This window comes from Schistocerca nitens, chromosome 2, assembly GCF_023898315.1.
Source record: "Schistocerca nitens isolate TAMUIC-IGC-003100 chromosome 2, iqSchNite1.1, whole genome shotgun sequence".
In the NCBI taxonomy this organism is placed as follows: Eukaryota; Metazoa; Arthropoda; class Insecta; order Orthoptera; family Acrididae; genus Schistocerca; species Schistocerca nitens.
In genome coordinates this window covers 262,683,324-262,706,835 of record NC_064615.1, presented here as the reverse complement: position 1 = coordinate 262,706,835, position 23,512 = coordinate 262,683,324, and the positions used below count along the sequence as shown (strand labels likewise).

At 52.0% G+C, this 23,512-nt stretch overlaps 23 non-coding genes across 23 annotated transcripts; 5 read left to right on the top strand and 18 right to left on the bottom strand.

Moving 5' to 3' along the window:
- Nucleotides 1–30: 30 nt before the first annotated feature.
- Trnam-cau (transfer RNA methionine (anticodon CAU)) lies at nt 31–103 on the bottom strand. Its single transcript has one exon. It is a non-coding gene; the product is annotated as a tRNA-Met (tRNA).
- Nucleotides 104–484: 381 nt separating this feature from the next.
- Trnag-gcc (transfer RNA glycine (anticodon GCC)) lies at nt 485–555 on the bottom strand. The gene has a single exon. It is a non-coding gene; the product is annotated as a tRNA-Gly (tRNA).
- A 347-nt stretch (nt 556–902) lies between these two features.
- On the top strand, nt 903–974 carry Trnag-ucc (transfer RNA glycine (anticodon UCC)). Its single transcript has one exon. It is a non-coding gene; the product is annotated as a tRNA-Gly (tRNA).
- Nucleotides 975–1,562: 588 nt separating this feature from the next.
- Trnai-aau (transfer RNA isoleucine (anticodon AAU)) lies at nt 1,563–1,636 on the bottom strand. The gene has a single exon. It is a non-coding gene; the product is annotated as a tRNA-Ile (tRNA).
- Nucleotides 1,637–1,834: 198 nt separating this feature from the next.
- Nucleotides 1,835–1,906, bottom strand: Trnae-uuc (transfer RNA glutamic acid (anticodon UUC)). The gene has a single exon. It is a non-coding gene; the product is annotated as a tRNA-Glu (tRNA).
- A 759-nt stretch (nt 1,907–2,665) lies between these two features.
- Nucleotides 2,666–2,736, bottom strand: Trnag-gcc (transfer RNA glycine (anticodon GCC)). Its single transcript has one exon. It is a non-coding gene; the product is annotated as a tRNA-Gly (tRNA).
- Nucleotides 2,737–3,083: 347 nt separating this feature from the next.
- On the top strand, nt 3,084–3,155 carry Trnag-ucc (transfer RNA glycine (anticodon UCC)). Its single transcript has one exon. It is a non-coding gene; the product is annotated as a tRNA-Gly (tRNA).
- Nucleotides 3,156–9,243: 6,088 nt separating this feature from the next.
- Trnae-uuc (transfer RNA glutamic acid (anticodon UUC)) lies at nt 9,244–9,315 on the bottom strand. The gene has a single exon. It is a non-coding gene; the product is annotated as a tRNA-Glu (tRNA).
- A 305-nt stretch (nt 9,316–9,620) lies between these two features.
- Nucleotides 9,621–9,693, bottom strand: Trnam-cau (transfer RNA methionine (anticodon CAU)). Its single transcript has one exon. It is a non-coding gene; the product is annotated as a tRNA-Met (tRNA).
- Nucleotides 9,694–10,074: 381 nt separating this feature from the next.
- Trnag-gcc (transfer RNA glycine (anticodon GCC)) lies at nt 10,075–10,145 on the bottom strand. The gene has a single exon. It is a non-coding gene; the product is annotated as a tRNA-Gly (tRNA).
- Nucleotides 10,146–10,492: 347 nt separating this feature from the next.
- Nucleotides 10,493–10,564, top strand: Trnag-ucc (transfer RNA glycine (anticodon UCC)). The gene has a single exon. It is a non-coding gene; the product is annotated as a tRNA-Gly (tRNA).
- A 588-nt stretch (nt 10,565–11,152) lies between these two features.
- Trnai-aau (transfer RNA isoleucine (anticodon AAU)) lies at nt 11,153–11,226 on the bottom strand. The gene has a single exon. It is a non-coding gene; the product is annotated as a tRNA-Ile (tRNA).
- Nucleotides 11,227–11,424: 198 nt separating this feature from the next.
- Trnae-uuc (transfer RNA glutamic acid (anticodon UUC)) lies at nt 11,425–11,496 on the bottom strand. Its single transcript has one exon. It is a non-coding gene; the product is annotated as a tRNA-Glu (tRNA).
- Nucleotides 11,497–11,801: 305 nt separating this feature from the next.
- Trnam-cau (transfer RNA methionine (anticodon CAU)) lies at nt 11,802–11,874 on the bottom strand. Its single transcript has one exon. It is a non-coding gene; the product is annotated as a tRNA-Met (tRNA).
- Nucleotides 11,875–12,256: 382 nt separating this feature from the next.
- Nucleotides 12,257–12,327, bottom strand: Trnag-gcc (transfer RNA glycine (anticodon GCC)). The gene has a single exon. It is a non-coding gene; the product is annotated as a tRNA-Gly (tRNA).
- Nucleotides 12,328–12,674: 347 nt separating this feature from the next.
- On the top strand, nt 12,675–12,746 carry Trnag-ucc (transfer RNA glycine (anticodon UCC)). The gene has a single exon. It is a non-coding gene; the product is annotated as a tRNA-Gly (tRNA).
- A 588-nt stretch (nt 12,747–13,334) lies between these two features.
- Trnai-aau (transfer RNA isoleucine (anticodon AAU)) lies at nt 13,335–13,408 on the bottom strand. The gene has a single exon. It is a non-coding gene; the product is annotated as a tRNA-Ile (tRNA).
- A 198-nt stretch (nt 13,409–13,606) lies between these two features.
- Trnae-uuc (transfer RNA glutamic acid (anticodon UUC)) lies at nt 13,607–13,678 on the bottom strand. Its single transcript has one exon. It is a non-coding gene; the product is annotated as a tRNA-Glu (tRNA).
- A 305-nt stretch (nt 13,679–13,983) lies between these two features.
- On the bottom strand, nt 13,984–14,056 carry Trnam-cau (transfer RNA methionine (anticodon CAU)). Its single transcript has one exon. It is a non-coding gene; the product is annotated as a tRNA-Met (tRNA).
- Nucleotides 14,057–20,791: 6,735 nt separating this feature from the next.
- On the top strand, nt 20,792–20,863 carry Trnag-ucc (transfer RNA glycine (anticodon UCC)). Its single transcript has one exon. It is a non-coding gene; the product is annotated as a tRNA-Gly (tRNA).
- A 585-nt stretch (nt 20,864–21,448) lies between these two features.
- Trnai-aau (transfer RNA isoleucine (anticodon AAU)) lies at nt 21,449–21,522 on the bottom strand. The gene has a single exon. It is a non-coding gene; the product is annotated as a tRNA-Ile (tRNA).
- A 198-nt stretch (nt 21,523–21,720) lies between these two features.
- Nucleotides 21,721–21,792, bottom strand: Trnae-uuc (transfer RNA glutamic acid (anticodon UUC)). The gene has a single exon. It is a non-coding gene; the product is annotated as a tRNA-Glu (tRNA).
- A 305-nt stretch (nt 21,793–22,097) lies between these two features.
- On the bottom strand, nt 22,098–22,170 carry Trnam-cau (transfer RNA methionine (anticodon CAU)). The gene has a single exon. It is a non-coding gene; the product is annotated as a tRNA-Met (tRNA).
- Nucleotides 22,171–23,512: the final 1,342 nt, after the last annotated feature.

The window sequence follows — 23,512 nt, the reverse complement described above, 5'->3', positions numbered from 1 at the left end:
CAGCATCACCATCAGTCACAGAAAATTAAATGCCCCGGGTGAGGATCGAACTCACGACTTTAAGATTATGAGACTTTCGCGCTGCCTACTGCGCTACCGAGGCACGGGTGAACCGCTTTTCCTGGAAACTGGGTAAGTACCATACCCAATGTTAGACGTAAAGACACTGTTCTTCCTGGATAACGTGTTCTGTTGCTAGACGTGCATAGCCGGCCCAGTTGATTGCGGTGTTGCTGCAGCTTTTGCAAACGATAGGCAGCACTCCTTGTCGTTAACGTTCAGTGCCTCGGAGGCACCTGGACATAGCAAATTGTGAGGCCAGGCCGACGCTAGTCTGTAGAACATGATGCGAGCGTCCTAGTGGGGACCCGCGAGTGCTGCGTTCTCGGTTCTTCTCAAGGGAATCCAGCTATACATTCTTGTGGATCGTGCATCTCAAGAGCGCAAGCAGCACGGCAGCATTATCGCGGGAACAGCAAAACGATGCATCGGCCGGGAATCGAACCCGTGCCGCCCGCGTGGCAGGCGAGCATTCTACCACTGAACCACCGATGCTCGGGCCAGCAGTAACTTCACGCTGCTTGCCGAGCAGATGTCTCAAGGGAAAGTGGGACTGCCGTCAAGCGCCGTAGCATTCTGTCGAGAAGATGCTGCAGACGCTGAATCCTGCACTGCACTGCTTAAAAATGCCGCCAGAACGCGGTCCTCTGCGTACTCTTGCGTCGCCGGCGCCGGCACCGACTCTTGCCAAAGGATGCGAAATGTGCGCGGATACGCCGTCCGAATGCGGCTGGATGTTCTCCCCTAGCCTACCTCGAAATGCGCCTGCCAGGTACGATCACCTTCGGCCGCTGCCGACAGGCGGGAAGCCGACACAGCGCGGCGTCGGGGCGCTTCCTTGTGCGGTGGTGGTGTAATGGTCAGCATAGTTGCCTTCCAAGCAGTTGATCCGGCTTCGATTCCCGGCCACCGCAACAGGCTTTTTAATTTCGCGTATGAGTACTTTCGCCACGCGCCCTTAAATTAATGTTTTTTTTCCCCCTTCTTACTCGCTGCAGACCAGCCTATAGTGTGTCTCGACTTTGCTCAGCTGACGCGAGAGCTGACGCTCTCAAATCGGCCTATATCAAAACGACAAGCACGAGAAACGACTGAGAGAGGTAAGGAGAGGCGAGGCGATGGGCACACAGCACTCCCCCTTCCTTTCACGGTGGCGTGTCCATGACCGAATCGGGTTGTAGCTCCGAAAACAAAGGAGAAAGAAAAAATAGGAAGTAGAACTGCCAACAGTACCCTGTGTCCCCATGCGCTCACCCGCCCAAGTACTGACAAGGGCCAAAGTTGTTACAAATCGGCAATCGGACATTTTCTTTCATCTTGTCTTTATCGGTTGAGAACCAGTGTATTCAACATATTATGGCCATTGCCGAGTGAATGCTGTAGCGCTTCCCGACAAGTCGGGTTCGGATCCTCTGTCAACTTCCACGCAGGGTGATGATCTTTTGGTCATCACACTCGCCTGCTGAAATCGGCGCTGCCTTTTCGTAGTAGTAAAAGACTAGTGGCCCGTGGGGGGATCGAACCCACGACCTTCGCGTTATTAGCACGACGCTCTAACCAACTGAGCTAACGGGCCTCGGCAGATGCAGTTGCTCAGCCCTGCGCTGGAAACGTATGGCATGAAGCCGTACACCATTTCTATGGTCGTCGGACGTCTGCTTCCCTCGTCTATATTCTGCTGACGGTCACGAAACAGTAGCTATATTGCGAGCGGGACGGGAAACGGCAGCTCGGTCAGCTCAAACTTGTCACGGTTCGTGTGGAAAAAATTCCGTTCCGGTACCGGGAATCGAACCCGGGCCTCCTGGGTGAAAGCCAGGTATCCTAGCCACTAGACCACACCGGATGCGCGGGTGTCTTCGCCGGTTCGGACGGTCGCTTGTCGCATTTCGTGTCGTGTCCCGCGTCGGCGCCCTTCTCTCTTTGCGAGCGTCTTTGCGCATACTGACTGGCAAGGCGCGCACCTCAAACGTCTCAGAGCAATGCTTTTGGCTTCATGCTGTGCTGGGAGAAGAGGGAAAGGGAAGCTGTAAGTAGCAGTAACAGGGAGTAAACATTTTCCCGCTGAAGCGTTGAAACCGTTGTGGATAACAAACAAGAAATAAGTAGGTGCCCTAGCAACAGCATCACCATCAGTCACAGAAAATTAAATGCCCCGGGTGAGGACCGAACTCACGACTTTAAGATTATGAGACTTTCGCGCTGCCTACTGCGCTACCGAGGCACGGGTGAACCGCTTTTCCTGGAAACTGGGTAAGTACCATACCCAATGTTAGACGTAAAGACACTGTTCTTCCTGGATAACGTGTTCTGTTGCTAGACGTGCATAGCCGGCCCAGTTGATTGCGGTGTTGCTGCAGCTTTTGCAAACGATAGGCAGCACTCCTTGTCGTTAACGTTCAGTGCCTCGGAGGCACCTGGACATAGCAAATTGTGAGGCCAGGCCGACGCTAGTCTGTAGAACATGATGCGAGCGTCCTAGTGGGGACCCGCGAGTGCTGCGTTCTCGGTTCTTCTCAAGGGAATCCAGCTATACATTCTTGTGGATCGTGCATCTCAAGAGCGCAAGCAGCACGGCAGCATTATCGCGGGAACAGCAAAACGATGCATCGGCCGGGAATCGAACCCGTGCCGCCCGCGTGGCAGGCGAGCATTCTACCACTGAACCACCGATGCTCGGGCCAGCAGTAACTTCACGCTGCTTGCCGAGCAGATGTCTCAAGGGAAAGTGGGACTGCCGTCAAGCGCCGTAGCATTCTGTCGAGAAGATGCTGCAGACGCTGAATCCTGCACTGCACTGCTTAAAAATGCCGCCAGAACGCGGTCCTCTGCGTACTCTTGCGTCGCCGGCGCCGGCACCGACTCTTGCCAAAGGATGCGAAATGTGCGCGGATACGCCGTCCGAATGCGGCTGGATGTTCTCCCCTAGCCTACCTCGAAATGCGCCTGCCAGGTACGATCACCTTCGGCCGCTGCCGACAGGCGGGAAGCCGACACAGCGCGGCGTCGGGGCGCTTCCTTGTGCGGTGGTGGTGTAATGGTCAGCATAGTTGCCTTCCAAGCAGTTGATCCGGCTTCGATTCCCGGCCACCGCAACAGGCTTTTTAATTTCGCGTATGAGTACTTTCGCCACGCGCCCTTAAATTAATGTTTTTTTTCCCCCTTCTTACTCGCTGCAGACCAGCCTATAGTGTGTCTCGACTTTGCTCAGCTGACGCGAGAGCTGACGCTCTCAAATCGGCCTATATCAAAACGACAAGCACGAGAAACGACTGAGAGAGGTAAGGAGAGGCGAGGCGATGGGCACACAGCACTCCCCCTTCCTTTCACGGTGGCGTGTCCATGACCGAATCGGGTTGTAGCTCCGAAAACAAAGGAGAAAGAAAAAATAGGAAGTAAAACTGCCAACAGTACCGTGTGTCCCCATGCGCTCACCCGCCCAAGTACTGACAAGGGCCAAAGTTGTTACAAATCGGCAATCGGACATTTTCTTTCATCTTGTCTTTATCGGTTGAGAACCAGTGTATTCAACATATTATGGCCATTGCCGAGTGAATGCTGTAGCGCTTCCCGACAAGTCGGGTTCGGATCCTCTGTCAACTTCCACGCAGGGTGATGATCTTTTGGTCATCACACTCGCCTGCTGAAATCGGCGCTGCCTTTTCGTAGTAGTAAAAGACTAGTGGCCCGTGGGGGGATCGAACCCACGACCTTCGCGTTATTAGCACGACGCTCTAACCAACTTTTTTTTTTTTTTTTTTAGTCTTTTTTATTTTTTTAACATCAAAATGAAGATGCCCCTCCTGGGCCAAAATCATATGGTTCCGTTCCGGAACGTATGTCCACTGGGGACAGGGGGGGGGGGGGGGGTAGACTTTCCGACTTTCCGGACGCTAGGCCGTCTTCTCGATGCAAATTTATAACCGGTGAATTCGGAGAGGTTCTTTTTTCTTTCTCTCTCTCTTTTTTTTTTTTTTTTTTTATTATTAAGGATGCTTGGATTCGTGTTGTATCCTTACACAATTGTTACATGTGTAGATACCACCATCTCCATACAGCGATAGATAGACTAACTGCTCATGCCTATCGTCAACGGTTCACCAGAAAGTCTTCAAACACCTTAATAAGAAAATTGGCATAATGTTTCCGGTATGTCTGTGTTCGCTTCAGTATAGCGTGGTGGTTCTCCAAGAATGATCTGTACTCGCCAACGTCATGATCCGACGTGCTGAATAGGTAGTACACAGTGACCCCCATTAACCAATGTACTGCGTGTCTCTTCGTTCGTGGGTACGGGTTATCATCAGGGCAGAGTAGGGACATCATTGAAATGGCGTGCGGCGCCGTGCGTTGGATGAAGGCCAATAGGCGACAAAGCAGTTGCCACACTTCCTTTGCAGCCCCACAAACGAGCCGGTGGAGGTCCGTATCTTGCAGTTGGCACGTCGGGCACAGCGGCGATGCCGCGAGATGAATCTGGTGCAGACGTGACTGCGTTGGGTATTTACGATTCACGTAATAGTACCACGTGGCCCGCGCCGCCGTCGGTAAGTTAGGGGGGTGGATATTGCACCAGACCGCAGTCCAGTCGTACCGGGGATACTTGCTTTCAACCACATTCCGTCGCTGTCGCAACATGAGGGTGCCGTACACACTCCGGACTGCGGGCAGGTCGTCAATACGCAGCATCTTCCGCAGGTAACTGTAGTCGAGCAGAAAAGTACGGCAGTGGCACAAGGCTGGTGGGATGTGGTGAATATCGATCGGCGGGTCCAGGTTGGGTGGCACGATTTCCGTCAGGAGGAAGGAGATCAGACGGTTATGGTCGCGTTTCCAATGCCATAGCGTCAGTCGTACGAACAAAGCCAAGGCCTTGACGTATACATTGATGAGTCCGAGCCCGCCAGCTGTCAGCGGGAGAGTGAGCGTCGCGTTACTTACTTTAAAGAGATGTCCTTGGTTCACGTAATGGCCGAAGACTGCCTGGAGTCTGTCCGCTGTCGCCCGCGGCATGGGAAATATTCGCGCTATATATATAATCTTCGACACCAGGTAGGTGTTTACGAAGTCTACCTTTTGCAGCGCATCGAGGGACCGTAAGGTGTGTAGTCGGATACTGGCGCGGATATTGTGCAAGAGGCGTTTGTAGTTGAGAGCGATCGTGCGGCGCATATTCTGAGTGTACGTTACTCCCAAGCATTTCATCTCTGTAAGCACCTTAATGCGGGTTTCTGGTTGCGCGGGTAACCCGCGTCCAATGTGCATAATTCCCGATTTCCGCCTGTTGAGCTGTGCACCAGCCGCTTTGCCATATCTCTCAATCAGATCTATTGCCATGTCAACCTCTGCGTTCGAACGTACGACAATGACGACATCATCCGCGTAAGCCCGGTACACAAATTTATCATCTCGCACAATGACGCCCCGTAGCGTTGTGTGGAGTTGAACCAACAGCGGCTCAATCGCGAGGGCAAATAAGCTCATGGAGAGAGGACACCCCTGTCTGACAGAGCAGTGTATCTGTACGGGTCCTGCCAAAAGTCCGTTTACTAAGACCATCGACTCTGATCCATGTAGAAGCCGCAAGACAGACGCAATGAGCCGTTGTGGAACACACATCGCCGTCATTGTTTCGCGGAGAAAGTCATGGCCGACTGCATCAAAGGCTTTTTCTAAGTCGACCGCAAGCATGGCACCTTGCATTCTACACGCATCTGCAATGGCTATCAGATCACGGTAATCACACAACGCCATATGAATAGCGCGATTGTCACCGACTCCAGTCTGGTCTTTTCCCGTTAACTGTGTAAGGGCCGACCGGAAGCGAAGGGCCAGGAGTCGTGCAAAGAGTTTGTAATCACTGTTAAGCAGTGTTATCGGCCGGAACTGATGCACAGAGTATCCGGACGATGTCTTCGGGACTGGAATGATGATTCCCTGCGTAAATTCACGAGGGACTGCCACTTCAGGATTCAGTAGCTCCTGGCACAACTGTCGCAACATCGGCGTTAAGATACTTTGAAATTCTCTGTAGAATTCTATAGGCAGTCCATCGGGTCCAGGCGATTTATTCGTGCGACCCTTTGCCAAGGCCGTCGCCACTTCCTCTTCCGTCACATCTTCCTGCAGTGCATCGACAGTGGCGCGATCGAGTCGGCGCGGCAGTGCCGTGAGTATGTCATTAAGGGCCTCTCGATCTGGTGTCTTCTGCGAGTACAGACTGGCATAATAATCCACGAACCCTTTTTTAATCTCGGCCTGTGTGGTTAACCGCTGGCCGTCCACCGTCCGAAGTGCCGTGATGAGTTTCCGTGTATACTGCCGCTTTTCCCCTACCACGTGGTGCAATGAGGGTCGTTCGTGCGCGACCTCATATCCCAGTCGTGCTCGAATGACGGTGCCATCCATCTTGTGGCGCATGAGATGCAACAGTTTGGCTTTGACGCGGTTGATTTCTACAAGACTAACCGGTCGTTGTGCGGGACGGTTGTACATGTCACGGAGGACACTAAAGTAAAATTCCACCGTGGTATTGTACCATTGCATCCTATCGCGGGAGTAGTTCATTAGTGTCCTCCTCAAGGCCGGTTTGGCGCAATGTATCCACCAGAGGAGCACCGACGGATAGGCGTGTATGCGACGTAAGCATTTCGTCCAGGTGTCGGTGACTTGTACACGGCAATCACGTTCCTGCAGAACAGCGACATTCAATTTCCACAATCCTCTACCGCGATAGGTTGACTGGCGCGCCAGAGTGATGGTGCAGATATACGCCAAATGATCTGAAAAGATCGTCGGCCAGAGTTCCGACTGCTGAAGACGGAGACGAAGCTCGCGCGACGTATATATGCGGTCCAGGCGGCTCGCTGACGTTGCCGTAAAGTACGTGAACCCCGGCGCGTCTCCATGGAGGCAGGTCCATGTGTCCTGCAAGGCCATGTCACGTATAACGGCAGAGAGCTCCGGGCATGTGTTGTAGTTCGGCGTCTGGTCGCGGGGTGACAGCACGCAGTTGAAGTCACCGCCGAAAACGACGTGATCGTACCTGCCCGCGAACAGGGGCATTATGTCAGTCCTATAGAATTCCGAGCGGGCGCCTCTATTGCTGGAGCCAGATGGAGCGTAGACATTAATAATGCGGACGCCAGCGAGCGTAAGCGCTGTACCTCTCGCCGAAGGTAGAAACGCAACGTCCGTAACTTCGAGACCCTCTTTGGTTAAGATGGCGGTGCCCAGTTCGTGCGCGGTACCAGGATGGACGTGAGCGGTATATGTGCGCAAGGACTGGAGATCCGACTCCCTGACCTCCTGTAACAGGGCGATATCGACTTCCGCCGCTCGTAACATGTCACTGAGAAGCTGCAGTTTACGAGCACTGCTGATTTTATTAATGTTGATTGTCGCTATGCGATACGCCTGTTGAGGGTTCATTGGGCACAACTCTGCGACACCGTCAGCCTTTAGGTTCGCTGTCCTTCCCCCGAGCCGTCGACCGGCTCACTTGAACCTGGTCGTAATGCGTTACCCATGGGACCATGGGTGTCGTCCACGGCCAGTGGTTGGTCCGTCGTTCCAACATCCTGAGCGTCTAACTCAACATCATCAGCCCAATTTACTTCATCATGCACAGGGGCGGTGCGGTGCATGTTCGGAAGTTTTCGATCCAGCTCATCACATGGTTCAAGGGGTCGCGTCGTACTCACATCCATGGGGGTCACACTGCAGGCGTCAACGCCACAGTGACCTGGGGGGCTTGCCACTCGCTGCGTAGGGGCCTGGTCTGTTGCAGAACTCGTCGCCGGAGTGCCGCGCTGCGTTTGTGCAATCCGTGTTGCTTTTTCACGATATGGGCGAGCTGCTTCGCCGGCATCTGGGGGCGCGATACGTTGTTTCTTGCGCTTCTTTTGTTGGTGCCGTGAAGTATGGGATTCCTCAACGTCTGAAGGTTGAGACTGTCCCACACTAGGTGTTTCGGAGTCCGCTCCCGTCTCGGGCGTCACGTCAGATACCACGTCCATCACTTCCGTCCGCGGAGGTTCCACACGCTCGGAGACATCCGGACTAGGGGCGTCTGACGCCGGCCGCACAGACTGGTCGACCACCGGGGCATCCTGCTGCATGGGCGACTCCTGTGATGCAGCGGGAGGATCGGGAACAGCGGGGAATGGCACCACAGCACCTCGCGCAGCCGCGACATACGTAAGTGGCCAAGCTTGGGACCGCTGCGGATCGAGGTTCGCGCCCACCGGCAATTGTGCAATACGTCGTTGTAAACACTCCGATCGAACGTGACCTTCCTTTCCACAACCAGAGCATGTACGAGGTTGTCCATCATACATGACGATCGCTCTGCAGCCACAAACGTATACATAGGAGGGGATATGCTTCTGAAGGTCGATTCTCACTTGACGTACGCCATTAAGAACAGGGTAAGTCTCAAAGCTCAACCACTTCTCCTCCGTATGGGCGAGGACCGTCCCATACTGTTGCAGGGCCGAAGTTACTTGGTGGGCAGTCACCTCAAATGGTAATTCAAAGACACGTACCGTTCTGATTCCAATGCCCGCTGGTTCCACAAGGACTGTCCCTACATTGCCGTCGGAGTGAAGGAACTTATAAGAGCCTCCCGACGTCCGAATCAGCCGGTCACAGCAATCGTCATTGATAAGTTTCACATATACAACACTTGCCACAATCGAAAGATGAATACCAAATAGTTCGTTGGGATCTAATTTCACTACCTCTCTCAAAAAACGTTCAACTTCAAGCGCTTTTGGTCGGGCAAAACGGTTCTCGAATGTGAACTTTACTGTCGACTTTCGTAAAGAATGAGCCATGTGAACGTTTCCTATGTACGATGGACGATGCGCCGCTAGCACAACACTCACCGACTCCGCTAAGCTGCTGGTCGCGGCTAGGACGTAAACAGCACGTCCGCGCCGCACGGCTTCTCAAGCCCGACTGTCCCAACTGAGCTAACGGGCCTCGGCAGATGCAGTTGCTCAGCCCTGCGCTGGAAACGTATGGCATGAAGCCGTACACCATTTCTATGGTCGTCGGACGTCTGCTTCCCTCGTCTATATTCTGCTGACGGTCACGAAACAGTAGCTATATTGCGAGCGGGACGGGAAACGGCAGCTCGGTCAGCTCAAACTTGTCACGGTTCGTGTGGAAAAAATTCCGTTCCGGTACCGGGAATCGAACACGGGCCTCCTGGGTGAAAGCCAGGTATCCTAGCCACTAGACCACACCGGATGTGCGGGTGTCTTCGCCGGTTCGGACGGTCGCTTGTCGCATTTCGTGTCGTGTCCCGCGTCGGCGCCCTTCTCTCTTTGCGAGCGTCTTTGCGCATACTGACTGGCAAGGCGCGCACCTCAAACGTCTCAGAGCAATGCTTTTGGCTTCATGCTGTGCTAGGAGAAGAGGGAAAGGGAAGCTGTAAGTAGCAGTAACAGGGAGTAAACATTTTCCCGCTGAAGCGTTGAAACCGTTGTGGATAACAAACAAGAAATAAGTAGGTGCCCTAGCAACAGCATCACCATCAGTCACAGAAAATTAAATGCCCCGGGTGAGGATCGAACTCACGACTTTAAGATTATGAGACTTACGCGCTGCCTACTGCGCTACCGAGGCACGGGTGAACCGCTTTTCCTGGAAACTGGGTAAGTACCATACCCAATGTTAGACGTAAAGACACTGTTCTTCCTGGATAACGTGTTCTGTTGCTAGACGTGCATAGCCGGCCCAGTTGACTGCGGTGTTGCTGCAGCTTTTGCAAACGATAGGCAGCACTCCTTGTCGTTAACGTTCAGTGCCTCGGAGGCACCTGGACATAGCAAATTGTGAGGCCAGGCCGACGCTAGTCTGTAGAACATGATGCGAGCGTCCTAGTGGGGACCCGCGAGTGTTGCGTTCTCGGTTCTTCTCAAGGGAATCCAGCTATACATTCTTGTGGATCGTGCATCTCAAGAGCGCAAGCAGCACGGCAGCATTATCGCGGGAACAGCAAAACGATGCATCGGCCGGGAATCGAACCCGTGCCGCCCGCGTGGCAGGCGAGCATTCTACCACTGAACCACCGATGCTCGGGCCAGCAGTAACTTCACGCTGCTTGCCGAGCAGATGTCTCAAGGGAAAGTGGGACTGCCGTCAAGCGCCGTAGCATTCTGTCGAGAAGATGCTGCAGACGCTGAATCCTGCACTGCACTGCTTAAAAATGCCGCCAGAACGCGGTCCTCTGCGTACTCTTGCGTCGCCGGCGCCGGCACCGACTCTTGCCAAAGGATGCGAAATGTGCGCGGATACGCCGTCCGAATGCGGCTGGATGTTCTCCCCTAGCCTACCTCGAAATGCGCCTGCCAGGTACGATCACCTTCGGCCGCTGCCGACAGGCGGGAAGCCGACACAGCGCGGCGTCGGGGCGCTTCCTTGTGCGGTGGTGGTGTAATGGTCAGCATAGTTGCCTTCCAAGCAGTTGATCCGGCTTCGATTCCCGGCCACCGCAACAGGCTTTTTAATTTCGCGTATGAGTACTTTCGCCACGCGCCCTTAAATTAATGTTTTTTTTCCCCCTTCTTACTCGCTGCAGATCAGCCTATAGTGTGTCTCGACTTTGCTCAGCTGACGCGAGAGCTGACGCTCTCAAATCGGCCTATATCAAAACGACAAGCACGAGAAACGACTGAGAGAGGTAAGGAGAGGCGAGGCGATGGGCACACAGCACTCCCCCTTCCTTTCACGGTGGCGTGTCCATGACCGAATCGGGTTGTAGCTCCGAAAACAAAGGAGAAAGAAAAAATAGGAAGTAAAACTACCAACAGTACCCTGTGTCCCCATGCGCTCACCCGCCCAAGTACTGACAAGGGCCAAAGTTGTTACAAATCGGCAATCGGACATTTTCTTTCATCTTGTCTTTATCGGTTGAGAACCAGTGTATTCAACATATTATGGCCATTGCCGAGTGAATGCTGTAGCGCTTCCCGACAAGTCGGGTTCGGATCCTCTGTCAACTTCCACGCAGGGTGATGATCTTTTGGTCATCACACTCGCCTGCTGAAATCGGCGCTGCCTTTTCGTAGTAGTAAAAGACTAGTGGCCCGTGGGGGGATCGAACCCACGACCTTCGCGTTATTAGCACGACGCTCTAACCAACTGAGCTAACGGGCCTCGGCAGATGCAGTTGCTCAGCCCTGCGCTGGAAACGTATGGCATGAAGCCGTACACCATTTCTATGGTCGTCGGACGTCTGCTTCCCTCGTCTATATTCTGCTGACGGTCACGAAACAGTAGCTATATTGCGAGCGGGACGGGAAACGGCAGCTCGGTCAGCTCAAACTTGTCACGGTTCGTGTGGAAAAAATTCCGTTCCGGTACCGGGAATCGAACCCGGGCCTCCTGGGTGAAAGCCAGGTATCCTAGCCACTAGACCACACCGGATGTGCGGGTGTCTTCGCCGGTTCGGACGGTTGCTTGTCGCATTTCGTGTCGTGTCCCGCGTCGGCGCCCTTCTCTCTTTGCGAGCGTCTTTGCGCATACTGACTGGCAAGGCGCGCATCTCAAACGTCTCAGAGCAATGCTTTTGGCTTCATGCTGTGCTGGGAGAAGAGGGAAAGGGAAGCTGTAAGTAGCAGTAACAGGGAGTAAACATTTTCCCGCTGAAGCGTTGAAACCGTTGTGGATAACAAACAAGAAATAAGTAGGTGCCCTAGCAACAGCATCACCATCAGTCACAGAAAATTAAATGCCCCGGGTGAGGATCGAACTCACGACTTTAAGATTATGAGACTTACGCGCTGCCTACTGCGCTACCGAGGCACGGGTGGAACCGCTTTTCCTGGAAACTGGGTAAGTACCATACCCAATGTTAGACGTAAAGACACTGTTCTTCCTGGATAACGTGTTCTGTTGCTGGACGTGCATAGCCGGCCCAGTTGATTGCGGTGTTGCTGCAGCTTTTGCAAACGATAGGCAGCACTCCTTGTCGTTAACGTTCAGTGCCTCGGAGGCACCTGGACATAGCAAATTGTGAGGCCAGGCCGACGCTAGTCTGTAGAACATGATGCGAGCGTCCTAGTGGGGACCCGCGAGTGCTGCGTTCTCGGTTCTTCTCAAGGGAATCCAGCTATACATTCTTGTGGATCGTGCATCTCAAGAGCGCAAGCAGCACGGCAGCATTATCGCGGGAACAGCAAAACGATGCATCGGCCGGGAATCGAACGCGGGCCGCCCGCGTGGCAGGCGAGCATTCTACCACTGAACCACCGATGCTCGGGCCAGCAGTAACTTCACGCTGCTTGCCGAGCAGATGTCTCAAGGGAAAGTGGGACTGCCGTCAAGCGCCGTAGCATTCTGTCGAGAAGATGCTGCAGACGCTGAATCCTGCACTGCACTGCTTAAAAATGCCGCCAGAACGCGGTCCTCTGCGTACTCTTGCATCGCCGGCGCCGGCACCGACTCTTGCCAAAGGATGCGAAATGTGGGCGGATACGCCGTCCGAATGCGGCTGGATGTTCTCCCCTAGCCTACCTCGAAATGCGCCTGCCAGGTACGATCACCTTCGGCCGCTGCCGACAGGCGGGAAGCCGACACAGCGCGGCGTCGGGGCGCTTCCTTGTGCGGTGGTGGTGTAATGGTCAGCATAGTTGCCTTCCAAGCAGTTGATCCGGCTTCGATTCCCGGCCACCGCAACAGGCTTTTTAATTTCGCGTATGAGTACTTTCGCCACGCGCCCTTAAATTAATGTTTTTTTTCCCCCTTCTTACTCGCTGCAGACCAGCCTATAGTGTGTCTCGACTTTGCTCAGCTGACGCGAGAGCTGACGCTCTCAAATCGGCCTATATCAAAACGACAAGCACGAGAAACGACTGAGAGAGGTAAGGAGAGGCGAGGCGATGGGCACACAGCACTCCCCCTTCCTTTCACGGTGGCGTGTCCATGACCGAATCGGGTTGTAGCTCCGAAAACAAAGGAGAAAGAAAAAATAGGAAGTAAAACTGCCAACAGTACCGTGTGTCCCCATGCGCTCACCCGCCCAAGTACTGACAAGGGCCAAAGTTGTTACAAATCGGCAATCGGACATTTTCTTTCATCTTGTCTTTATCGGTTGAGAACCAGTGTATTCAACATATTATGGCCATTGCCGAGTGAATGCTGTAGCGCTTCCCGACAAGTCGGGTTCGGATCCTCTGTCAACTTCCACGCAGGGTGATGATCTTTTGGTCATCACACTCGCCTGCTGAAATCGGCGCTGCCTTTTCGTAGTAGTAAAAGACTAGTGGCCCGTGGGGGGATCGAACCCACGACCTTCGCGTTATTAGCACGACGCTCTAACCAACTGAGCTAACGGGCCTCGGCAGATGCAGTTGCTCAGCCCTGCGCTGGAAACGTATGGCATGAAGCCGTACACCATTTCTATGGTCGTCGGACGTCTGCTTCCCTCGTCTATATTCTGCTGACGGTCACGAAACAGTAGCTATATTGCGAGCGGGACGGGAAACGGCAGCTCGGTCAGCTCAAACTTGTCACGGTTCGTGTGGAAAAAATTCCGTTCCGGTACCGGGAATCGAACACGGGCCTCCTGGGTGAAAGCCAGGTATCCTAGCCACTAGACCACACCGGATGTGCGGGTGTCTTCGCCGGTTCGGACGGTCGCTTGTCGCATTTCGTGTCGTGTCCCGCGTCGGCGCCCTTCTCTCTTTGCGAGCGTCTTTGCGCATACTGACTGGCAAGGCGCGCACCTCAAACGTCTCAGAGCAATGCTTTTGGCTTCATGCTGTGCTAGGAGAAGAGGGAAAGGGAAGCTGTAAGTAGCAGTAACAGGGAGTAAACATTTTCCCGCTGAAGCGTTGAAACCGTTGTGGATAACAAACAAGAAATAAGTAGGTGCCCTAGCAACAGCATCACCATCAGTCACAGAAAATTAAATGCCCCAGGTGAGGATCGAACTCACGACTTTAAGATTATGAGACTTACGCGCTGCCTACTGCGCTACCGAGGCACGGGTGAACCGCTTTTCCTGGAAACTGGGTAAGTACCATACCCAATGTTAGACGTAAAGACACTGTTCTTCCTGGATAACGTGTTCTGTTGCTAGACGTGCATAGCCGGCCCAGTTGATTGCGGTGTTGCTGCAGCTTTTGCAAACGATAGGCAGCACTCCTTGTCGTTAACGTTCAGTGCCTCGGAGGCACCTGGACATAGCAAATTGTGAGGCCAGGCCGACGCTAGTCTGTAGAACATGATGCGAGCGTCCTAGTGGGGACCCGCGAGTGCTGCGTTCTCGGTTCTTCTCAAGGGAATCCAGCTATACATTCTTGTGGATCGTGGATCTCAAGAGCGCAAGCAGCACGGCAGCATTATCGCGGGAACAGCAAAACGATGCATCGGCTGGGAATCGAACCCGGGCCGCCCGCGTGGCAGGCGAGCATTCTAACACTTTTTTTTTTTATATTTTTTTTAGGGCCTCCCAACTCCCCTTATAGCCCTCCTTGCTCTCACCAAAACATGCCTTCTTCGGCGAGCTTCAACGCTATATTTGCTGGACTGTCGAACTTCGTGGAACAGAGGAATAACTTAAAACAAAATCATCTTCTCCTCAGATGGTATGCTGTCTTCTGCCAGAGAAAAATGAAGAACGAAAAGTAATTTTATCGCGGAATTCGTGGACGGTCTTCCTTCCTCCGCCGGTTCAACTCTTCAGCTCGTGTTTCAACTAAAAACATATTCCGCTTGAAAGTAAAATATTCTCCCTCTTGACGAACGTGTCACTCCGATGTAGCAGAGAGTTGTTACAAAACAGGTGTCAAACAGCACAACATGAGAGTTTACGTCGAAGTGTGCATCACACGAAAGAAATAAAAATCACCTAAAAGTAATAAAATGAAATCGCGACAGTCCGGTAACAGAAATTAAGAGACTGGAAAAAACACTCCTGCAACTATGAATGTTCCACACAAACAGGCCGTATCGTCTAAAATACCCATGAAGTCCCGGGCACAAAGTAAATTCCTCAAAATTAAAGGGACACTCCTCTCTTGGAGATAAAACCAGAACGACCCGTAGTGAGTTGGTGGCACAATTCACCAACCATAACACAAATAAAACAAATAAAAGTATGAAAAATAAATAAAAAGTGGAACGCGTCAGCTCAGTAAATCGCAGTTCAAGGTGTTTGTCGCAGTTCCATTTCATAGCCATAATCCAAGGCCGCCTTCAAAAAATTCGCAAACAGTTCGCGAAATTGAACGCAATCCTTCAGTATCATATACTGGGCCCACAAATAATCCAGGTAAATCACAGTATCAGTGACGGCCATATCGATAAGGGCATAAATCGTATGCCCTAATATCCAGACAGTGGCGTTATTTTTTGTCCGCGGGAAAGCTTGGAAGTTAGGCACTATCACACGACGAACAGTCACAAGGTGAGGAGGCGTTCTATTAATGTGGGCGACCATTCGTTGACACAGCCGCCATTCCGTCGACACCGATGCACACTCAAAACGATGTTCCCGTGTGTCCACAACACCACATCTTCCACAGTCGGCAGAGGGAAGGAGGTGAATGTCGGCTATCCGCTGGTTCGTCGATAGCGTGTTGTTGACGATTTTAAACCAGAGCGCACTCACGTCCGACGGCAACACTGGGTTGTTGATGTTTGCCCACACCTTCACCCATTCCACTGTGGGGTTCCGGAGCACCAGTTTATGACGCGGAGGTTGTCCAGTCAGGGCAACGTAGAGTCCGCGGGCGGTCCTGTGTCTGTCGGTAGCCGTTGACAGAGCGTAGCTCCTCGTTAAAAAGTACTCCCGTATGTAGGACATCTTGTACGGGATGGCCGCGAGAGAGACGGGCGCCGCTTCAGAGTGTGGGCGGTAGAGCTCCAGGAGTGCCGCGGTGGTTCCTGCCGGGTCGTCGGACTGCAGGGTGGCTGTCCGGTGGACGAGCAGCGCGCCGCATTTGCGTGGAACGTCGATGAAACCGAGGCCGCCCAGCTGCCTGTCGATGACACAGGTCGAAGCCTTGACTTTAGAAATTTCATGCCGCCACAGCAGCCAGTAGACTGCCTGCGAAATCGCCCTCCCGACCGGCTTCGGAACACTAAGCAGTTGGGCGATGTACCACGCATTCGATAAGATGAATGTATTAATGACAGCCACACGTTGATGTAAGTTGAGTCGGCGACCTGAGTGGCTGCGACATAGGGCCTTCACAGTGCCAAGAATTCGCCTCCAGTTTAAAACTTGCATTTTTTGTGGGCACGCTACAATGTCGAGTCCTAAAATTTTGTGGGTGCGCACAACACGGGACCAGTCCTGTTCAGCAGACAGTTCCCGCCGACCCAGTGGTACCAATACAGTTTTCCGTGTATTCAAAACGGCGCCAGAGGCACGTTCGTACAATGTCAGAACATCGCGAACTCTGTCCAAGTCATGTGCCCGCCCCATGAAAAGTCCCACGTCGTCAGCATAGGCAGCACATTTGAGAGAGACGTGACAGACCTGGACACCTTCAATGATTCGACCGACTGCGCGCAAAAACGGGTCGAGCGCAATGACAAATAGGAGCATTGATAAAGGACAGCCCTGTCTGACAGATCTTGTAATAGGAATGGGCGGCGACTGCCAACCATTGATTACAATTACTGACGTCGCCGACGTTAAAAGATGCCGTATAGCATCGAGAAAGTGGCCGCCGAACCCCAGTTTTGTCATGACGGACAGAAGATAATCGTGCCCGATACGGTCGAATGCATTGGCAAAGTCGATGGAGAGAATGCCAGCGGACGGGTCATTAATTGCTGCGTACGCGACCACGTCTCGGTATGAAGCCGCAGCGTGAAAAATGCTACGACGTTTCACACCACACGACTGAAAGGGACTGATGATCCTGTCCATGACCACACTGAGTTTCGTTGCGAGGCATCGTGCCGCCAGTTTATAATCTGCATTTAAAAGTGTGATAGGGCGTAATGCCTCAACACGGCATGCTGTCGATGTCTTCGGAATTAATACAATACGCCCTTCAACGAACTTCGAAGGGACAGCAGCACCACGAACAATTTCATTTATCATGATCGTCAAAGTCTCACCGAAAATATCCCAATAAGCCAGGTAAAATTCGATGGGAAGACCATCTAGACCTGGAGACTTCCCCCGACGACACGAACGCAAGACGTCTTTCACATCGTCCTGTGACAACATCTCATCCAGTGACTGACGGTCAGATTCAGAGATGACAGTATCCAATTCATCTAATAGAAAGGAACGTGCGACATCGTCGGCAGCAGTCTGTCCGAACAGTCTCGTAAAGTGGTCGGAGACGTAGGGAACGATCTCATGCTTCGCCGTGAGACGACCACCCGTGGCCGTGATGAGGGTGGTAATGTCTTTCCTCCGCGCCAACCGTTTCTCGCGTGCCAAGTGGTAAAGCGTTGGCACTTCGTCAATGGTGTCACACTGCGGCCGGCTCCTAATCAGAACACCGTGTGCCTTGTGGAGGTGATGATGGAGTATCTTGCTTTTAATTCTATTCAAACGTGCGCGTAAGTTTTGATCTGGCGCCACGGGCGCATCAAGCGCATCTTGGAGGCACTGCTGATAAAAGGCAATGGTGCGCCTCTCCCAAAACGACGCCTCCCTTGCATACCGCATCGCAACACTGCGCAACTGTGGTTTGGCTAAGTCGACCCACCATTGTAAGACCGTGGCATAATTTCCCCGTTTTTCAGAACAAAGCCGCCACACGTTCTGAATCTCGCAACGTAAACCGGCGTCAGAGAGATGACGGGTATTGAGTTTCCAAATACGGGAAGGTGGCGCCTGCCTATTGGCCAGTAATTGCACGTCACACACAACACCGCAGTGATCACTAAAAGCGACGGGATGTACCGCAACCCTCTGAAGATAGGTTTGAAGTGGCCGCGACACATAAATACGATCAATTCTGCTGGCACCAGTCGCATAAAAATGTGTGTATTACGTCGTGGTAGGATGAAAATGACGCCAAACATCGATCAAGTCATTGGTCACAATTAGTTGGGAAAGTTCCGGGCACCTGGTAGCCGTGGGAAATTGATCGGCTGCAGCAGTAACACAGTTAAAGTCGCCGCCAACTACTACATTGCGGGTCGACGCAAAGAACGGAACCACATCTTGATTAAAAAAAACAGAACGAGCACGTTTATGATCAGTGCCACTCGGCGCGTATATATTAATAAATGTGACATCCTGGATCGTACACGTAAGTAAGCGGCCATCCGGTAAAAATTGAACGTTAGATGGTTGCAATACAGTTTTATAAAGAACAGCGGTGCCACAAGTTCCTTCAACGTTAATGTTATAGATTACATCGTAGCCAGGGACGTTATGGAAGCGCTTAACAGTGACTTCTTGGAGTAATGCAACGTCATAGCCTCCCAAAGTTAAAAAGTCTATAAAACTTGCTATTTTATGCGCAGCTATGATGCGATTGACATTGAGTGATAAAACTGAGAAGGTCTTTAGATGTTGACGAGCGGCGGCCATTTAAAACACAGACACTCAAGAATTAGCAAGAAAATGAGAAACGGAAGACTCAGATGCAGCGCCTTAAGCACCCCAATAAAACAGTCAAGAAGCACTGCAACACATTTCGTAACTCCTGGACAATACTGTGCAGAAAATTTACTGTGCCACAGTTATTGTCACTATTAAGGGTGTAAATAGCATCGTAGCCTGGAATATAACTAAAAACATCACTAGACACTTCTTGAAGAAGGGCAATACTAAAATTTCCATGATAGAAAACATCTTTAAATGCAGCTACCTTGTGCACCGCTGAAATACCGGCAACGGTTAATGTCAAAACAGAAAACACACTCGATGGGTGTGGGTGCGTTGACATTTGAAGCAGATGGACAAGACAGAGCAATATAAAGCACCAACGAAGTGATAAAACGCCGGACGTATACTGAAATGAATGGCAGCTGGCATAAAATGGAATTTACAATAGGTCTTAAAACACTGTAGCGGTTAGTAGCAAGGCTACAAAAACATGGCACAACAATACACTGGACACAGTTCAAGACACATGCGTTTCTAGGTCAATTGCAATGTAGGCGGACTCATTAGAACGATGTGAGTCCGCGCACATGGCTACTGGCCCCCCTCGTCCTCCTGCTGCCACCACGGGCTGTGACTGTCAGATGGCGGGGGTGGTCGTGCGTCGCCCGACGGCTTGGTGGCTTCCGCCCGGCCGCCGCGCGATGTTACGGCCGGCTGTGACGGCACAGAATGTTTGCGCGGGCGCTGTGGTAACTGCTCACTGGCCTGTTCTAATTTACGCTTCGCAGCGGCAACGTCCTGTTCCTTCCCAGCACTGAGAAATTGTTTTAAGCGTTCAGTGTGTGCTCGAATCTTCTCTGTCCTGGCGGGGCTGCTACTACGAGAGGAACCGTGTGACATCGCCTCACTTTCACTGCCACTCTCCGTGGCTGGCGGATTCGCGAGGGCGGCTGGGTTCGGATCCTTGACCTGTTTACCCTTGCCCCGCTGGCGACGTTGCGTTTTATTTGCCGCTGAAGGCTTTACAGGATCGGCAGAAGTTGGCACCGGAAGGGGCGGCGGGGGTAAAGAAGTGTCTGTTGCCTTCACCGGTTCCGATTGAACGGCATCGGCATTAACAGAGCGTGCGTCCCTTTCGTCATCAACCCGGTCGGTCGGGGTAGGCAGGTCCTGGACAACCTCCATTTCCTCCTGCCCGACAGTCGTGTGACTATGTTCCGCGACGGACGGGTCTTCGTCGGAGGCAACGGTCGTCGGTCGCTCGGTCGGTCGGTCGGTCGGACCGGTAAACGATGTTCCTGCTACAATCTCACTCATTAGAGGCACAAATTTATCGCCACCACCCACAACATCTTCGCGCGGAAACTGAACAGGCCGCCGTCGAGGGCAGTCACCCCTCAAATGTTCCGTAGAATGACATACGGCACATGTCGGCGGTTGCCCGATATATGAGACCTGTGCACGAACCCCACCAATTACAAAGTAGGAAGGAATATGTTGTTTCAGGTCCATCCGTACACTACGGACACCACTAGCAACTTTATAACGATATGCACTAGACCATTTCTCCATTGTAACGTTAAGAACGTCACCAAATCGCGACAAGGCACGAGATAAAACTTGATCAGGGCATTCCGGTGGGACATTAAAAACTCGAACAGTTCGAATACCAAAACCTGACGCCACAATTTGCACATTACTAATACTGCCGTCTGCATGTTTAAAACGGCGACTGCCACCAAATTTAGCAACAAACTTTTCACACATGTCCCCAGAGGTAAATTTCAAGAACAAGCAATACTGAACAAAGTCCAATTGAAAGGTGTCTACGATTTCTTCCGGTATCTTTAGGTCTTCGAATAACCACTCGTGTATTTCAAACGCGGTAGGCCGGACAGCACTTCTATCAAATACACACTGAGCGGTGTTAGCTCTCGAAAATGTCGACATTTTGTTACTTACAAATCTTCAAAGCAGAAATCACGAACAACGAAGCGCCAAAGTCCCGGCGATGTAAACAAACCGACGACAGCAGCGGAGCTCTGCGCGACGTGCGCGGATACGCCGTCCGAATGCGGCTGGATGTTCTCCCCTAGCCTACCTCGAAATGCGCCTGCCAGGTACGATCACCTTCGGCCGCTGCCGACAGGCGGGAGGCCGACACAGCGCGGCGTCGGGGCGCTTCCTTGTGCGGTGGTGGTGTAATGGTCAGCATAGTTGCCTTCCAAGCAGTTGATCCGGCTTCGATTCCCGGCCACCGCAACAGGCTTTTTAATTTCGCGTATGAGTACTTTCGCCACGCGCCCTTAAATTAATGTTTTTTTCCCCCTTCATACTCGCTGCAGACCAGCCTATAGTGTGTCTCGACTTGTCTCGACTTTGCTCAGCTGACGCTCTCAAATCGGCCTATATCGAAACGAGAAGCACGAGAAACGACTGAGAGAGGTAAGGAGAGGCGAGGCGATGGGCACACAGCACTCCCCCTTCCTTTCACGGTGGCGTGTCCATGACCGAATCGGGCTGTAGCTCCGAAAACAAAGGAGAAAGAAAAAATAGGAAGTAAAACTGCCAACAGTACCCTGTGTCCCCATGCGCTCACCCGCCCAAGTAGTGACAAGGGCTAAAGTTGTTACAAATCGGCAATCGGACATTTTCTTTCATCTTGTCTTTATCGGTTGAGAACCAGTGTATTCAACATATTATGGCCATTGCCGAGTGAATGCTGTAGCGCTTCCCGACAAGTCGGGTTCGGATCCTCTGTCAACTTCCACGCAGGGTGATGATCTTTTGGTCATCACACTCGCCTGCTGAAATCGGCGCTGCCTTTTCGTAGTAGTAAAAGAGTAGTGGCCTGTGGGGGGATCGAACCCACGACCTTCGCGTTATTAGCACGACGCTCTAACCAACTGAGCTAACGGGCCTCGGCAGATGCAGTTGCTCAGCCCTGCGCTGGAAACGTATGGCATGAAGCCGTACACCATTTCTATGGTCGTCGGACGTCTGCTTCCCTCGTCTATATTCTGCTGACGGTCACGAAACAGTAGCTATATTGCGAGCAGGACGGGAAACGGCAGCTCGGTCAGCTCAAACTTGTCACGGTTCGTGTGGAAAAAATTCCGTTCCGGTACCGGGAATCGAACCCGGGCCTCCTGGGTGAAAGCCAGGTATCCTAGCCACTAGACCACACCGGATGTGGGGGTGTCTTCGCCGGTTCGGACCGTCGCTTGTCGCATTTCGTGTCGTGTCCCGCGTCGGCGCCCTTCTCTCTTTGCGAGCGTCTTTGCGCATACTGACTGGCAAGGCGCGCACCTCAAACGTCTCAGAGCAATGCTTTTGGCTTCATGCTGTGCTGGGACATGAGGGAAAGGGAAGCTGTAAGTAGCAGTAACAGGAAGTAAACATTTTCCCGCTGAAGCGTTGAAACCGTTGTGGATAACAAACAAGAAATAAGTTGGTGCCCTAGCAACAGCATCACCATCAGTCACAGAAAATTAAATGCCCCGGGTGAGGATCGAACTCACGACCTTAAGATTATGAGACTTACGCGCTGCCTACTGCGCTACCGAGGCACGGGTAAACCGCTTTTCCTGGAAACTGGGTAAGTACCATACCCAATGTTAGACGTAAAGACACTGTACTTCCTGGATAACGTGTTCTGTTGCTAGACGTGCATAGCCGGCCCAGTTGATTGCGGTGTTGCTGCAGCTTTTGCAAACGATAGGCAGCACTCCTTGTCGTTAACGTTCAGTGCCTCGGAGGCACCTGGACATAGCAAATTGTGAGGCCAGGCCGACGCTAGTCTGTAGAACATGATGCGAGCGTCCTAGTGGGGACCCGCGAGTGCTGCGTTCTCGGTTCTTCTCAAGGGAATCCAGCTATACATTCTTGTGGATCGTGCATCTCAAGAGCGCAAGCCACACGGCAGCATTATCGCGGGAACAGCAAAACGATGCATCGGCCGGGAATCAAACCCGGGCCGCCCGCGTGGCAGGCGAGCATTCTACCACTTTCTTTCTTTTTTTTTTCTTTTTTTTTTTTTTAGGGCCTCCCAACTCCCCTTATAGCCCTCCTTGCTCTCACCAAAATATGCCTTCATCGGCGAGCTTCAACGCTATCATATCCGTTGTGGTATACACTCGGCGCCGGCGGCTGCTCTCGTGGATCATGGCGTGAAAATCAAGAAATAAATGAAAATTCTTCCACGAAATCAAATTTGCCGTCCATCCATGGAATGCACAATAAAAGACACCGTACCTCTTCAAACGATGAAAATATCAAAATAAAATATCCATCCTAAAAGAAGCCACAGACGACGAGTAATTAAAAGTCTTAGGAGAGTTCTTCTTTAAAACAAATGCAATAAATTCCGTGTCCATTCTCGGTGAACAAGATGCGCGTGGAGAAGATAAACTAATAACTCACACTGAAGATCATAAGAAGAAGGTAGTAAAAGGTAAATAAAATAACATTATCACTTCCATGTGAAAAACGAAATGCATCACTGCTGCAATTCACATAAAAAAAAAGAAAAGATAGGCTTCTTCTGTAGCGCATAATTGTCTCACAGACCCATCAAAACCATCGGGTCAAATTCAAACAAAAATGACTGAAAAAAAAACAAAAAATAATACATAGCCTCTTCAGTCTTCAATCGAGGTTTCCAGATATCTATGATTAAACGTCTTCGCGTAACCATATTTTAACGCCGCACAGAGAAAATTGGCAAAAAGTTCTTTGTAATGTTTCAGCCGCTGCACATGGGAATGTGCACCCCACAAGTATGCAAAATAAGTATATACGTCCTTGACTTGGCAGTCCAGAATGGCGAAGACAGTGTGGCCTAGAAGCCACACCATTGTATTGTGCTTCGCGCGAGGGAAGGGTTTAAACCCTGGCGTAAGAACATCATTG